This window comes from Perna viridis, chromosome 13 (genome assembly GCF_037379345.1).
Source record: "Perna viridis isolate PV_CMFRI_1.1 ecotype Kerala chromosome 13, ASM3737934v1, whole genome shotgun sequence".
In the NCBI taxonomy this organism is placed as follows: domain Eukaryota; kingdom Metazoa; phylum Mollusca; class Bivalvia; order Mytilida; family Mytilidae; genus Perna; species Perna viridis.
This window is the reverse complement of record NC_142457.1, coordinates 36,503,709-36,522,000: the sequence shown is the minus strand read 5'-3', so window position 1 is coordinate 36,522,000 and position 18,292 is coordinate 36,503,709. Positions and strand designations below refer to the sequence as shown.

The 18,292-nt window shown below is 33.1% G+C and overlaps 1 long non-coding RNA gene across 1 annotated transcript; it reads right to left on the bottom strand.

The window, feature by feature from the left end:
• Positions 1 to 7,832: 7,832 nt before the first annotated feature.
• Positions 7,833 to 16,142, bottom strand: LOC148600656 (uncharacterized). Its single transcript, XR_015917934.1, has 5 exons — positions 15,944 to 16,142; positions 15,130 to 15,504; positions 11,854 to 11,966; positions 9,780 to 9,860; positions 7,833 to 8,598 (listed from the first exon to the last, which is right to left on the bottom strand). It is a non-coding gene; the product is annotated as an uncharacterized LOC148600656 (long non-coding RNA).
• Between the last annotated feature and the right edge of the window lie 2,150 nt (positions 16,143 to 18,292).

Genomic DNA, 18,292 nt, shown 5'->3' with positions numbered 1-18,292 from the left:
GGATATTTTTTCATAAAAGAAAAAAAAATAATAATAAAGAAAGAGATAAATCAATAAAGTTATTATACAAGAAAATTGACTACAAAATATGTTATCACTTAAGTATCTGACAAGAAATGGAGGCGAAGTGAGTGGACGGACGAGTTAGAGCTCCGTCAATATGTTTTATATATCAGACTTTTTTGGTTAGATATCTATTATCTTATAACATCATGTGCTTTTGTTACCAATATGAATATCAAATGAGACATTTTTGTGGATTTATTCTATGACACGTAAGAGAAAAAGGAAATCAAAAAGTACTCAGACCCCACCCGATAGCAATATGGCGGCGCCCATACCGAATGTAAACATTAGTTCACCCGAGCTATCTCAAGTCATTGCGAATGCAAATGAGTCTATTTACGGTGTTAGAAGTACCAATCCAACCATTTTTCATCCCTCCATTCAACAACAGCAACATAGCACACCTATAAGCAATTTTTCTACTACACCCATGTTCAACATGACTCAACATCTGCCAGGCCCAAGTTTGCCTATACATAACTCTCTTCAAGTTCCACAACCTACTCATCAGCAACCCATATCTACATGTGATAGTTCCACACTACAAACAATTCTAGAAACCATAAACTTCATGAATACAAGGTTGAATAAACTTGATAAGCTAGACGAACTTATTGCTAGAGTGTCAGCTATGGAATCACATTTTACCAAAATAAACTGTGAAATAAAAGATATAAGGCATGATTTAAAACAGCAATCAGATAGATTAACTAATGAGGAATTCCATTATAATTTAGTTGAAAACAGGGTGTCTGGCTTAGAAACTGAAAAAGATAAACTTGTATTTGAAAATGGTATGCTACAGGAAAAACTTCTTCAAATGCAGGCTCACTCAATGAAATATAACCTCATTTTTAATGGCATTGAGGAGTCCCGAGATCCTGAAAATGAAAATGCAGAAGAGGTTGTTAAAAACTTTATACATACTGAACTTGGTATTGACAATGCTCAAAATATTGAATTCTGTAATGTTCATAGGCTTAGACAAAGGGTTGACAGAAAGCCCAGGAACATTATAGCCAAGTTTGCTAAGTATAGTGACCATGAACGGGTAAGGTCAGCTGCCATTGATAAACTCAAAGGAAGAAGGGGCGTTGCAGTTTTCCAACAATACCCCACTGAAATAAGCAACAGGAGAAAAGAACTTATCCCGAAAATGATTGAGCTTAAGCAGCAGGGTAATCGTAATGTACGATTAGTATTGGATAAACTGTACGTTGGGAACCAGTTAGTCAACAACCCCCTTAATGAACAGGCATTTCCTATGGACAATCAACGTCCATCTACTAGTAGACAACCTACTATATCTCCTCCAACTCAAGTGTCCAGGGAACCACCTCCGCAATTCTTTGGTCAGCCCGAAAACCAACGTGATGACTTTCGCATCCCCCCTCCCGCTGGGGGCAGCTAGGAACTCGCTAACAGGAGTCGAACTGTAAACGTTGGTAGTGATGTGTTAAAAAACATACACGTATCGTGTTTAAATGTCTGTGGGCTCAAGTCCAAATTGTTGTGTCCAGAATTTTGTAATTTAATAAAGACAAATGACATTTTCATTTTTGTAGAAACAAAAACTGATAGTTATGATGATATTGAAGGCAATTTGCCAAAAGGTTATTTATGTTTTTCAAAATATAGGTCGAAATTTGTAAAGAAATCAGGTGGAATTGTAATTGTTTATCGAGAAGGGCTAAAAGATTTTTTAAAATTTCATATTACAAATTGTGATTTTGTTCAGTGGGTGGAAATCCAATCAGAAATTTTGAGTACTGACAAAAATTTATTATTGGGTGGAATTTATATACCTCCTGAAAATACTAAGTATGCTTCTAATGAAATGTTGGTGTTAAACAGTAAAACATATTGTAATGTCTGTCTTGTTGGTGATTTTAATGCTAAAACTAAGCTTCTGAATGATGTGGTTATACCAGAAGACTCTCTCTTTGAAATATTAGATGAAATTGTAGATGATGATGACCTATTGTTTTATGTATATGATTATCAGGTGTTAGTACAAAATAATATTCCTTTACAAAGGTATTCTACAGATCAGTCAGCTTCAAATAATTTTGGGTATAAATTGATTGAGTTTGTAAAAGAAATAATTTGTATATAGGTAATGGTAGATTACCAGGAAATGACTACCAAGTCGGTATTAAAACTTGTAAAAATGTTTCATTAATTGACTATGTATTATTGTCTTCTTATTGTTTTGAATTGTTTAGTTTTTTTAATGTGAATGACTTTGATCCGTTATTTTCTGACGTACATAATTGTATTACGTTTTGTCTCAATGCTTCAGTGCGCACAGTTACTATAAATCCCACGCCTCCACCTTATGACTCACCTACGCATGTCCCTAGATGGGTGAGTTATAAGGAGAACCGGTTTATTGAATCGATTAATAATGACGTCACATGTCTAACTGAGTTACAAACAAAATTGGAAGAAATTCGGTCACAGGGTCAAGGTGAAGTGTCAGTTGATAGTTTAAACGAAGTTGTCCGTCAAATTGCTGCTTTGTTTAAAAAATCGGCATTGTCTTCATTTGGCAAACCAAAGCGCCGTAGTACCGAAAAAGAAAATCATAAAGTTTGGTTCCATAAAAAGTGTGCCGAATCACGTGCAAAATTTCATAAGGCACGGAATCGGTATAGTTTTATTAAGAATAGAGAAAACGGGAGGCTCTTAAAAATGCGAGTAAACAGTACAAATCGCAAATGAATACGAGTTACAAAAATTATCAGCACAGATTCGAACAAGATTTACGTCTAACCTCCAAGTAAGATTCAAAAAAACTTTGGAAAATTTTGAATCGAGTAAGAAAAGGAGGAACAAATGCTCATAATAAAATCACTATTGAGCAATTGTACGAATACTTTAAATCGTTAAATAAAAATGACGATGATACGGAGTTTGATCCTAATGCTGATGGTTTTAATGTTGATGAAGATGTGATTGCCATTTTGGATTGTCCAATTACTGAAGATGAAATCAAGTTGGCAATTAAATCTTTAAAAAATGGTAAAGCGTCAGGTGACGATGAAATTGTCAATGAATTTATAAAAAGTTCTATTGCCAATATGTTGCCAATATATGTAAAATTGTTCAATATTGTTTTAGATACGGGCTTGATACCTGATATTTGGTTGTCTGGAATTATTAAACCCATATACAAAAACAAAGGTGATTGGGATGATTTAGATAATTATAGAGCAATTTGTCTTACATCCAACTTGGGTAAAGTGTTTACCTCTGTGATAAACACTAGATTCAATAAGATGTCAGATGAATTTCGAGTTATATCTGACTCTCAAGGTGGTTTCAGGAAAGGTTATAGTGCACAGGACAATATATTTATTCTTCACTCCCTCATTTCTCTATATCTTTCATCAGGTAAAAAATTGTACTGTGCTTTCATTGATTTCAGGAAAGCTTTTGACACAGTTTGGAGAGTTGGATTATTTCAAAAATTATTAAAAAATAATATTAGTGGGAAAGTGTTTAATGTTATTTTGAACATGTACACTAATATTAAATCATGTGTTAAAATGGGAGAACTTAAAACAGAATATTTCCCATGTGAAATAGGGGTCCGTCAAGGGGAAAAACTCTCTCCATTTCTGTTTGCCTTGTATCTAAACGATCTGGAAGAGTTTTTTACCGAAAACTCTATTTCAAGTTTACAATATCTAGATACAAAAAGTTTAGAAAATATAGAATTTTATATTAAATTGTTTATACTTCTATATGCAGATTACACTGTAATTTTTGCGGATACACCTGAGGAATTACAAACTGCTTTAGATGTATTTGAACAATATTGTGCAACTTGGAAGCTGACTGTGAACGTTTCAAAAACAAAAATTATATTTTTTTCTAAGCGGAAATCTACTAGAAGGGTACATTTTAATATTTTTGAGCAGAATATAGAAATATGTGATTCGTATACATATCTGGGTCTTATATTCAATTATAATGGTAATTTTTATAAGTCCAGAAACAAACTCGTAGAGCAGGCACAAAAAGCTCTTTATGCTCTTTATTACAAGGTAAATAACACAAGTATTCCCATAGATTTGCAATTGAAATTATTTGACTCATTAGTAACTTCAATTTTGCAAGAAAATCCTAAATCTCCGCTCATCTACTCCAAATTTTATGGTGTATGGAGAGTTAGGACGATACCCTATTGAAATCAGCATCAAGCTTAAAATGATATGTTTCTGGTTTAAAGTTGTAAATAGCACAGATAAATTATCTGGTAAATTGTATAATCTTATGTTCAATATGTATGAAAACAGTGATCGATCTTTCAAATGGATATGTTACATAAAATCAATTTTTGATGATATTGGATGTAGTGAAATTTGGAATATACAAGGGAATGTTAATATCAATTTTCTTAAACTTCTTATGAAACAGATCTTACAAGACCAGTTCATACATAAATGGTATTCTGATATTGATGCTTCGTCCAGAGGAAATTTTTATTCGAAGTTTAAAATTGAGTTTCGTCTCGAGCCATACTTACTGAGACTCAAAAAATATCACAGAACAGTTATATGTAAGCTTCGAACATGCAACCTAAAATTTCCTATGGAAAAAGGAAGATGGTACGGAACACCACAACATGAACGGGTCTGCACATTATGTCGAACAGGTCTGGGGGACGAGTTTCATTATGTTGCTTTGTGCAATCATGATCTTGTAACCGAACTTAGAAATAAGTATTTTCCATGTTACTATACAGCCAATCCGAATGTTAATAAATTGTATGGAATGATAATGTATTGTAACACAAATGTATTGACTAACCTTTCTATCTTCATCGCAAAAGTTGCAAAACTTTTGTAGGCACACAGTAATCCCATATATACATATATTTTTTTAAATTGTATACTAGTACACATATTGTCACATTAATCCGTTAAACCTATATGAGAGTTTGACTTTCTTTTATAAACGTGTTGTAAAATACAAACCACGTGATATAATTTCCGGTGATGATAAGGCTAAATGTACTTTTGAATTTCAATACATTTGTGTGACAATGAATTAGTGTATTTTGTTTTTTGTGTATTTAAAAATATTGTCTGTTGTCTACTCATTTCGTTTCCATTGTAAACTGTATATATATATTCGCTCCTGTTCCGTAGCATGAACTACGGCTGAGTGTTTTTCTGAATAAAGTTGTTGTTCAAGATTCATTGGATGTGAAAAAAACATAATGTAGATAACAATGACAGGGCATTATTTGTGTAAATTTAAAAGATAACATGTAAACGAGAAAATATTTAGAAAACAGGGTTGACTGAAATTTAACACAATGTCGAGTTATCGGTAATACTAATTACAAATATACGCATTGTATCAGTGGCCTGGGCCTGGGCAAAAACAAAAAAAACAAGAACAAAATGCAATGCGAATTATCAGAAACATGAAAAGTCCAGGAGGAAGCCGACCAATACGCACCATAAAAAATTAACAGGCCATTAAAACGCACATTAAACTATCTAAAAACTGCTGCTAGAACTTTACTTGAGATTTTTAATCCGAAAGTGCCGTTTTCCCGTTTTCCATCACATTTCTCCACTTCAACAGACAATATCTAAATTTTAAGTAATTTAGATAAAGTTCTAGCAGCAGTTTTCACGTAGATTTGGATATCCTCAATTGATAATGCCCAAAAATGAACTAGGTTTGTTTTGCGCTTCCTCCTGGATTTTTTGATTCAAAATGAGTGGTATTATTCACGACATGACAAACGAAAATATAAACGCTTGAGTGATAAATCGGCATGGTATTGGATACGAGCGCGGCAGCGAAAATGATGTGACATTCCGAATAATTATTTAAATTGGATTATAGGAATATCTGTTTGTTTGATTTTTGTTTTTTGTTTTTGGTTTTTTTTTTGTTTGTTTGTTTTGTTTTGTTATATATATATATATATATATTTTCTTTGGGGGGATAAACCTGTAAGCTGTGTACATGTACATGTTTACGTGTATCAAATTTATTTTTTTTTCAAGCTGAACTACACATATTCATTTTTTATTCAATGCCTTTTGTTCCCGGCAGCATATTATTGTTTATTATCTGATGACTTAAAATACAATGTAAATTGCCCCTTTAATACAACAGGTGGTTTTAGCAACCATAATTTATACAGGGCAATTGCCCTGTATTAATTTAATACAGGGCACATGCCCTGTATTAATTCTGGCCCTGTATAAAAGTTATCAATTTAAACATTTTCCGTGCTGGTGGGAAAAGACCAAATGATGACAATATATAAACAGCAACCTGAAAAGTTGTTGAACTCAATTTAATTTGTTACTCTTAGCAAATTCACAGGAGTTCTTGTTCTCAAGTTCTTCAAATGAAGAAATTTAAATACATGTATTTTAACAATGAACGTTAATTGTAATATGTTAATTGTTATTGTTCAGATTTATTTGTTCGAAAAAAATCTGATTTACCATGTAGATTTGTCCTTTGTTTTTTTTTCAGTCAATTCCTTGACAAGTTAAAAAAAAAATATGTCTTTTTTTCATACATTTAATTGAAGCCTGGGGCCAATACAAGTGGTCGAAAGCCAATACGACTGTACTTGGACATAATACAGGATTAATATGAAAATAACCATCTGGAGGGATGATGCCACAGATGAAAGGAAAGTAGACAATTCTGAATGAAAAGTTATCCCGTTTGTCGTAAAGTTTGGTCAATAGTTTTCCTTTACCATCGATTTGTAAGTGTAGGTCAAGATAAAATATACGATATAATGAACACTTTAAATTCTGTATCAACTCTCAACCTATATCACACCGGCCCTTGGAGTGATTTGACATGTAATATTCAGTATATACCTAGGCTAAGTTTGCATTTTTCTTTTTAAAAGCATTTTTTTTAATTCTTGTGCACCAATTAAACAGTCCAGTCTGCAGCACAGCAATGACGAATTGAATGGTCGCTTTTCTATCAAAAACATCATTTTAGTAGGAAAATCAACATAGGAACCATTATTACGAGGAAGCAGTATAGTTTCATATTTTAAATCAGGACATAATGTAGAAGTATATAAACAGCTATAATATCCAGGAGGACATTATTCTATTTCAGTTCTAAAGAAGGACCTAGCATTCGACGAACGTGTGTATAAAGGTGTGTGGGGAAGAATTCACTTTAGTCAGCAGTTTTAATAATAAACATGCAACTCTTTCTCACTTCAAAGTTTTAAAATATTCAGCCTGGTCATATATTTGATGTGTGTGTTTAGGGGGGTGGGGGTGGGAGGGCGGGAAGGATTGTATAAACTTGGGGGTAAAAATACCTTCATACTTCAAAGCAGGTAATTTCTTTCTTTGTTAACTTACCCTCTGCATATCTGTAACGTTTTGACAGTCGAAATGATCCTGCTTTGTAGTTATACATTGATATTGATTTTAAAGGCAATGGTTTTTCTTATGCACACAAAAATTTTCATATCACAAGTTGTGAGTAGAAGCAATTATAGACTAGAAAACAGACACACAGGGGGCAAACTAACTAACAAAATAACCTATGACTCATTTGGGCCTACTCCTATTTAAACCATGAATATATGCTACCCTAGAAAGGAGAAGACATTAATTGTTTTCCTTTAATGTACATCTATATGTTGCTTTATCTTCAGGGCCGACACCCGGCGAAATGTTGCCGTTTCAAAAGACGGAAATCGCCTGTTCAAATGCTTAACCAATAAATTGTTTTGAAGAAAATAAAATAAAACAGAGTTTTTATTAATTTCTTGTCTCTTGGGTTGTTAGTTTCATAAATTTTACAAATACGATGCCTTTTTATACCCGACTAAACCATCACGTCTGTCGGAGTGTTCTCTTAAAATCGGAGTCAATTAAACGTTTTACTGACTTTCCTATAAAATACAATAGATTTCAATTGAGAAGTTAACGAGGAGTTGCACTTGTGCTTGTAATTGAAACTACTCCCCAATTTCCGCTATTCACTAAAAAAAATTACCGCGGATGCACAAGGTGGCATTTAAAACTTGAAATAAAAAAATAACTATTTAAGGAGTTTGACACAAAGACAGGATTGATAAACTAAAAACAAGTAATGGTGACAGAATTAACAAATTTAAATATATTTCAAAATTGGATCAGACAGATTTTAAAGGCATGAGCTTTCGAGGTTTTTATTTTGTATAACAAGAAAGGCTGAAGAGTTCAAATTTTGTAAAACCATTAAGGAGGATTATTTCACTACATATTTGAAGAATAATTACCTCCTTTCACTTGCAGGCAATCAATATTTTCATTATGCACATCTACATTAAAGCAACTGAAACCATAAAAAAAACTGAATACAATTACTCTTATGGGTGACTTGTTAGAAAACAATTACATTATTCATCAAATTTTATTTTAATTATAGTACAGTTTGTTCTATCTTTTAACATTTTCCAATTATTCTCACAATCCATTGGTTCCAGTTTACTCTGCCTACTATGACTGTTGTAAACAATACCTACAAGTATATAGCAAATAATTAAACTAGAAGTTCAAACTATTAAAAAATTAATATTCATACACTTCCTAATGTAAGACAAAAATACCCTTGTTTTAGTCTCAATGGCCTCAACTAAAGACTGCAACACCCAATACATGTAAAAGTAATCTGTTTTAATATAATAATAATAATAATAATAATAATAATAATAATAATAATAATAATAATTATAAATATAATAATATAAACAAACCAAAATTGTATTTTGTTCGAGATGAACACATTATTAAGTAGCTATCTTTGTAGGAATCGGGCAAATTCTGAAAAATGTGATACACTCCAAAAAAGGCTACATATTTTATTTTACGTAATGTAGTTGTTTTATAGGTCTACATTACAAAATGTGTAATTATTCTTTCAAATCTGCCTGCTCTTAGTAGATAATCAACATTGAAAATATAATAGATTTTGTTATATTTGAGTATCATTTACAGAGTAATCTCCCTTAATTTTGAAATCTACAGTGCATTCAAATTTTGTATCCTAACAACAAGGGTTGTATGAAAAACCAAATTTTGTTTTCTTTTTACTATGGCAGTTCAAACAAAATATCAACAATGTAGGCTTTTCACCCATGAATCACATTTTGCATGAACCTTAGCTGGAGTACTACTTAAAATGAATGTACAGAATAATTTTTAACTTCATCTTTTAAAATGAAGAGTAAATGGCTCTAAAACAGACATTAAAAAACAGGAAGTTTGAATAAGAAAACCCTGAATAAAGTCCCTTTGTCAAAATGTCACTTTGCAAGCATAAGCATGGCCATGTCCTCATATTGTTGATGCAATTTAAAACGCTCAGTTGTTGTACAAGTAAATCTCGACTCATGACTTTGTATTAGGAAATCAATAGCAGAATTTGGTGAAATTTGTAAAAGTAAAAATATACGCTAAAATAAGAAAAAATATAAAATTGTAGTTTGAAAAAAACATAATTCTGCTAGTAGGCAAAAATATGATGTATTTATACAGAGTTCATACCAGAAAAAAATGTCAAAAGAGGGAGGGGTGACCTTGACAGTAGAACTGGGGGTCATTTTCAGGTAACAGGTGGGAATCAAACAAATAAATCAGTAAACCTTTGGTTGATATATACTTTACTGTTCCATTTTTAGAAGTACTAAATCTTTTACTTACATGCATTTATCTCTACAAGTGTCATGACTGCTTTGTTTTCATACCCACATAACTTCATTTCTGGAGTCTTTTAATAATCTGCTGAAAAAAAATATAGGAAGAATATTTTAGCAATACAATTTTGACCTAATAACATAAGATATTCTTCTAAATAAAATGTTTCTAAGTGAGCAGCTTGACACAACATCCAAATGTACAGACCAAGTACAGGTACAATCATTCGTTACAGTTTAATACAAAACCATATGATGGTACGATCGGTTATTTTGGCAGATGTAAAATTTGGCGGTATTGTAAAAAGGTACATGAAAAACTTAAACTTTCTAAACTTTAATGGCTGCTAAGTGGTGCACTAAATATTTATTGATTGGTTGATTGGTGTTTAACTCCCAAACAAAATTATTTCAGCTCTATCCAGACAATGAACATGAAGTGGATGATAAAAAAATGAACGTGTAATGATGATGAAATGAAAAATGGGATAACACACAAGCAAAGGCTTTCATAAATGTGCTTTCATCTCAAGAGCAAATAACATCTGAAATACATGAATGTGAGTAAAACAATGATAATAGATAGAGGTCAATGTGAATAAATAATTCAGTTCAATCTATTCAGTATTGAACACAGTTAAGACAATGCATTTGTATAAACAAAACTTTTAAAAACTTGTTTTCTTATAAAATCTTTGTTTCCTAAACATGCTTAATGTGTTCATGATCTACATGTTCACATATGTACATGTACATGTATATGGTGATTAAACTTTGTTCAGTGATTAGAGTCCAAGAACTTGCTGTAAAGATTGTTTTTAACATAAGGTATAATATGATTATCTCATCCTGATATCTTCCATATATACTGGTAACATACATGTATGTACAGGTATAAGTGTACATACATGTTATCAAACTGTCATATAGATTGATTGATTGATTGATTGATTGATTGTTGGGTTTTAACGTCTGAGCAGCAATATTTCAGCTATATTCAGACGATGGAAATGAAACGGATGATAAAATGAACATGAAATGATGATGAAATGAAAAAAGGGATGGGACACAAGGATAATGGGGTCGACAAATTTTGATTGCCACTGGAAATAGGGAGTGGTGGGTAGGGTCGGGCAATTTAGCCTCCTGTGGCGGAGCCCTGTGGTTCCTACTCTGGGAGAATACCACAGTAGGGTTCTTTCACATCCCAGGAACGTGGCATCTTTCCCAACATGGTGCACCACTATGGTTTGCGGTCAGGGTTTTTGTATTATAGCCTGACAACCCAGGCATGTAACATGGCTGACTCCAGGGGTATCCCATTCCACCACCTGGGGCACACAACCCAGTTGCTCTGTGGGCAGAGCACCCTAGCCCCTGGCTAGGGTTCTGAGCACTATTTTGTCGCCTTTTACAAGAAGCTTGGCGCTGCTGCAGGTCTATTCTATTAACACCCGGACCTGCACGGGGAGAAAACTTCGTTTCTTTCATGCATCTGATCAATAAATACTGGAGGTTGTGTTCACAAGATCTATAATAGAACGATGTTTTGATTATCACATTCCCTATTCTTTGTTAACGGAAATGTTAATACATATACTTTTTAGACTGATGTACAGGTGTTATGTACATACATGTTATTGTACCCATGTCCTTACAAAAATCATATGATACAAAATATGCTAAAGAAAACTACATGTAACATGCACTGTGTTCATCAGGCCAAATAATGTGTGTAAGTGGTACATTTGAGATTAAAGTACACTGGATTACATTCTTTTGATTACCGCTATAACCTTGGTTCCCTTGATTACTCTTTAATAATAGACAAATGTCATTTGATAACAATTTTTTTCGAGAATAATCTGAAAACCGGAAACTGGAAGTAGTCACGTAGGAAAAAAAGACGGACCTGTGCTAAAAATTTCTGGTAAGTCAGCTTTAAAAAAAAAATTACACAGTCGGGAGTGAAATTCCACACTCAGTTGGGTAACAGAAAACAGAGGTATAATTTTATTTGGCTTCAAGATAGTCAAAGACAATTTCCAAGCATTTACTGTTAAAACATATTTTTAAAATACCTGATATTCAATGATCCATGCTGTGTACATCAAGTGCATAATCTAGGCACTAGTAGAGGCAAATGTTTACAAACCAGACTGTAGTAAAGGTCCATTCAATTTAACTTTGATGCCTGTAAAACATGAAAAATAAATAAAGGCACACATGTACAATGCACATACCAGTACTTATTGAATATTTGAAACAAGAAGTTTCGGGCAAGGCTAATCTGTTGGTACAGGAAGTTGATTTGGGGCAGCAACCGACAATACTTATAGTGTACATCCAATCTGTACAAAACCAAATACCAAACTTGAGAGCCAATACAAGGGCAAAAACATCACATGGAAGAATAAAGGAAGAGATTGCAATATACTACTACACTTTGAGTTATTATACTAAGTGATTGGTCATTATTTATCTCCAAGGGTGGGCCTGGTAAAAGGGGGAAGGGAGGGGTGGTCAAAGAAAAAATACAAATTTTCTGATTTGTTAAATTGGGAAGGGGATCATGATTTTCTTGATATAAACCATTCATGGTTATATGATACAAATGATACGCAATATAAAAAATCTAACATACACTTTAATACCAAAGTATGCTCTGTGTATGCAATAAGCATTTCAAACCGCTGGCTACATATAAAATTGCCCCCTGGGTACGTAGCATACACTTTTATACTTGGATGCTAAATACTCTCTAATAAATCAGGAAATCACTCAACATCTTGCACACTTTCATACTCCAATCAACATATAAAAGCACACAATGTACTTAATATAGCAATTTTTATTCCAGTCTGCATATAGCATGTATAAAATCCTTCTCTGCATATGTAAAACACACTTCTATGCTCCACTCTGCTTATAAAATTACTTCCTGTGTATTCTGTATTCTATTTTTTGCCTCAATCTGAATATAAAATTAATCCTGATCAATCTAGATAGATTTTTACACTTTTAGTCTGCATATTTAATCCTCCCCTACAAATGTATAGTATCTATGAAATTTCAGCCTCTGTATATTAAACCACTTCCTATTTAACCTGTGTGCACTTTTAAATTGCAGACTTTGATTTTTAAATTACAATTATATATGCTTTCATTATGAAATGAATACTGACACTCTAGCATAAATTTGACAGTAAAATTTAATGCATTTACACTTGGCAGAAACACTTCAATCACATGCATTTAAAAGGGGTCTCATTTTTTTTAAATAATTTTAGTACATTGTAGATCTAGAGGGTGGTTGAACATTTTGCCTTAATTAGAAAAGGGGGGGGGGGGTCAATCCTGTTTTTCTAATGTAAATTTATATTTGCCGGCCAATACTTGGAGATAAAACATGACTGTCCCTAAGTGTTAACCATATGCAATGCATTCGACCTAGTTTAATGATCGAAAAATATTTTTGTTAACATCATGAACATGCTACATCAGATAATGTACCTCAATCACTATTGACTTAGTGACAAAATTGGCCAGCACATACAATTCCCAAGCAACTAAATGAAAGGTAAATGCGCATGCACATACATGTACAATGGCATCTTCAGGTACATGTACTTGCTTGGCATGATTCATGTTAAGCAATTGAGTCCCCATGTCACAATGCTTTTTAGCTTTTCAATTATTTGATGATTAAACATATACCTAGTATGATAATTAGGATAATATCAAATATAATACACAAATGTTTTGGTCAAAAGTACATGTACAATGCCATATGCATGCAGTCATGCATGCATGTGTACTTCAAACTAATAATGACACGATTACAAACTTGTGCTAAGACATACATGTAAATTATCGTTTTCAATAATTATATTGTTACCTATAACATCACTTTGTTACAAAGTATATGTGCCCTGAAGAAGCTGTCAGGATGTACAAATACGTTTCTTTTTTTTTTTTTTTTTTGTTCAAATTATTTTTTTGTAGCCTGAACAAAACATTGTCTCACTTCCGTTTAAGACTGGTTTATATTAGAAACAGACCAGGAGCAATTTATATTCCACATATCAACAACTTATGTAGAATTATATAAGTTTCTAGAATGTACAATTGATAAGTATATATTCCCTCAGTAAGTAGCCCAAAAACTATCAATACCATAGGTTTTTATATATTCTTGTGAATTTTATTCTTCTTGCTCTTTTAACACAGGATGTATATATGAATGTACACTAATGTGGGTTCAAACAAAAATGTTAAGCTACATGTGCATGTACAATATATGCTTGTGTTTATCATCATTATTATGTAACAATATTCATGTACATTTGTTGCTTTGGTAAAATTTGTCGTCCACAATGTTCTGAGGTGAACAGTAGAGTGCCTACACTTGTGTCGGTATTAATAATTCACACATTTATGTACCGACTAGTAATTCATGTATGTACATGTTTTTAATACATGTAGCTAACATTTTTGTACATATATATAGCTTTTTAACTTTTTGTGATCATACTTAATGCACACAAAGTAAAATCACTGCATGTCATTTATAAACATATATTTTGTGTAGTTACTGTCAGGGCAATTAAGGGATAAATTAGAAAATAGAAGATTCCATAAAGAAAAAAAGTAAGTCACACTAGCAAACCTGATCTGGGTCTGTTGAATTATCAACCAGTATCTTACATTTATGAAAACCTTTAATCATACATGTATATGTAGATCAACTTAACAGGTTATTTTGCTCTGTACCAGTAAAATAAAGTCCTGGCGAAATGTTAAATTTATCCTGTCCCATAAAAAGTGTGTGAACAACATTCAATATAATATATATCTACACGTGTAGAGTGATCCGCTGTCACTGGAGAAATTTTCCAGCAACAAGAACAGTAGTTTATCATCCTAACTCTTAGTTTATATATGCAAGCCTGTGATATGCTTAGAACTAATTTTGTCCCTTTTTTATCTACTTAAGTAAATATGCGTATATGATTGAGTTGATAACTGAGATATATTTCTAAAGAGCACTTTGTATACACACATATTTGGCCCAGATCTGACAGTACATCATGCACAGGCACTTGTCTTCGTCAAAAAAGGGGGAGGGTTGCCCCTCCATTTTACTGTTGACAGAAACAAGTGTACTGTGTAATCAGATAACAAACTTTATAAATAATGTACACAAGAAGAAAAAAAAAAATGTGAGGCAGTCTGTCTTTACTCTCACTTCATTTTTGGTGGCAAACCTGTGGTTGTGGACGCTTTTCCGGAACAAAAGTTTACCTTAAGAGAAAAAAAATATTGATCAGACATACAAATCAACATTAAATACCTACCATTCCTCCGCTTTTGTCTTCAGTTCTTGGTGAAGTCATGCCAAGTCACTTGAACAGGTGTTGACAGCTGAGCTGATATTGTAGAAAAGCTTCACATTGATCCCGATGAATGACCAAAAGCCGAAGATTGGTCGAAAGTTATTGGTGGGCGTGGCAAGATTCTTTCAATTTTCTTCAAAATACGCTTTCCGATCAGTTTTAAACCGAAAAATAAGAATTGTTTGTCAAATAAGAAGTTAAAATGTACTATATTAACCCCGACACACCGTTTACGCGATGATAGTACGATGGCATTCGAATGTTTTCTCTCCGAATACGCCACTTAGATGGTCCTGCCATTCTGACGTCACAAAAGTCATTGTAGAGTTATTCCCCCTAGAAAAAAAAAATTCGCAAAGTACCTTAACACCTTTGCGTATGTGTGAAATCGATTCCCGTACTTTCCTTTTCTTCCATATTTTGGCAACATGACGATTATTTGATGCGTAAAAACGATCGATATAAATTGATTCAGTACATTGGTACTTTGATTCTACACTATGAATCAACTCTACCATTGATAAGCATTGTCAGAATTCTATGTGGATTGATGTACTAATACTTGTTATATATATGGATTTAAGGTGTGTACATTGTATGTGGCAGACCTCATTTTTTTATATTTCAAAAAATAAAAAAAATAGTCTTACTCTTAGTCCGAAAGTTTGACCCTTGATATATTTATCAACAGTTATGAAATAAAAAAGTACGGACAATATAGGAATATGGTGCAATGAACTGGAGTAAAAGCTGAATGGAAAAGTAAAAATCTTACTTTTTACTGGTGAGTATTCCCAATTAGCACGGAGTTAACTTCTTTGAACGTTAGCGACGAAAACGCCCTGTTGGTATGGTATGGAATATTATCTTTTTACTTCCTGGTAGAACTTCATAGATTACACACAATTGGTTGACCTTTAAGTGGTGCTATTTTTATACAGTTAAATACGTGTAAATATTTTAACATCGTAAAATTCTGAATAGCACAGCGTTATCGAGCATATTGTCCATTTCGTATATTAATCTAACTTGGTATTTCACCCATTTGTTGACATTGAGAATTAAGTTGCCGAGGCGGGAATTATAAATAACGACAATTTGCACACTATGTATGATTACTGTTATATATGAAACCTGATAAGTAAATTTGATAAATTTTTTAAGAATACATCTTAATGTACTTGAAAAAAAGCAACATATTCTTAAATCTTTTAAAAGTATAGACCGTTTTGATGTATTTTTATTTGTCTGGATTTCCCCATTGAAAAAAGATTGGGGAAATCCGGACACATCGTACTTACGCTAAAACTTTCTTAGAATAAAAAAATCTGGATATAAACTTAGTGGATTTGCAAAAAAAATACCCACGTCATTGTGAGCATTCATTTGTTCCAATTGGATATTATACAAGACCGGTGGTAAAAGAGGCGCTCTGAATGAAATACGCTGGTTTGTGAAACAGGCAAATTTCTGGTCGTTTTCGCATTTATAAATATGTTTGATAAAACGGAATGTCACCCACTATGTCTGCAAATAGGCATTTCATCAGATGAAAGAATCTAAGCTCAATGCATGACTATTGACGGTTTTTTCATCTTTCAATTTTCACATCTGTTCTCAAAGGTTTAACTATTGATCGACCATATAAAAGAGCAAACATGAGCACCAAGATTCTAACGGAAGTCGAAAATAATCCAGGTACAAAGACCAGTCATGGATAGAAGAAAACTAAAAAACAGTACAATACATACAAAGTAACAAAAATAAATGAGCAACTTGACGACTCCACTAAAACCTGGAAGCAAAATTCAGCATCTCTGGATTTAGAATCCGTTAAAAGATTCAGAGACAGAGCCTTACGTTTTTTCCTCGAAATTTAAGAATAGGTTATTAGAAAGGGTTAACTTATATGGTTTGTAGTTTCTCTCGTTCGTTTAAACCAGAATTTGACATCTTATGAGCAACTAGGCGGGTGTTTCTAGAAAGACAATTTTAAGGCGCTTATTCTCTCACGTCACCTGACACATCCTCATTTTCCTCATTTTACCTTTATCTTATTACCGTTTTTCTTTCGACTTTTTGTGAGCCTCTTTTAGTTAATTGATGTATTTTTTTTTATTTTTTTTTTTTTTTGGGGGGGGGGGGGTGGGAATCAAGCTCGTCTTCTCAATTGTTTTTACGACAATGAACACAAGAAAAGTGACAAAGATAAAACAGAAAGCACAGAAAGTATATGTAGCTTAAATATGAAAGACTCGGAACCGCGATGGGACGCGGAGGTACGATGGTTGCGCGGAGGTGCGATGGTAGTACGCGTAAGTGCGTTTATGATCACGCTGAACTGCTATGGTTAAACATGATTGTTGACTGCCAATAGCAACGCAGAAATGTGTTGGCCACTACAAAGAGGTGCGTTTTTTTTTTGTACTTAGCTGAAATGTTTTAACTATCACGAAGATTTTTTCCGTTAATACCGTAAATATAAGATTATCTCGAAATTTTACAGGTGTGATATTAGTTTACATGCAAACAGAAACAAATATAATGTAGTATAAGACGGCGCTTTTTTTCCTCTGCATGTGTGTCATCCTGTACACTGCTACTAAGGTTATCAAAGAATGATTGATACTACAGATGTCTAGATTTGATGGATTAACGGATTATACGTAATATGAAGAGAAACGTACCAGTTAAGTTTGGATACTGCATTAAATACATGTACTGTTAACACTCAAAATTAGTAATGATTCATGCTACGTTTGTTTCTACAATAGATCTATACTAGCTACTTTCATGACTTTCCTTTCAGTTTGTTAGTTTTCTCTGTAATATTGTAGGCGCTTGTGCACGTAAAATTTCATGGCGACGTTGAATGGGTTACCAATGCACTTCCGAGCATTTGCGTTAAACATCAAACCCGTACTTCAGCGTTGACCATCGCAGATCAGCGCGACCATCGCACTTCTGCTTCCCCATCGTACTTCCGAGTCTTTCAAATATACAGAAAAAAAGTATTAGTGCGCTTTAAAACCGTAACGGAAATTTTGTTTTGTTGTCTATGGAAGTCTATTTCTGTCATCGTGATAAATAAAAGTCGCGAAAAATTATCTCGAAAAGTCGTGAT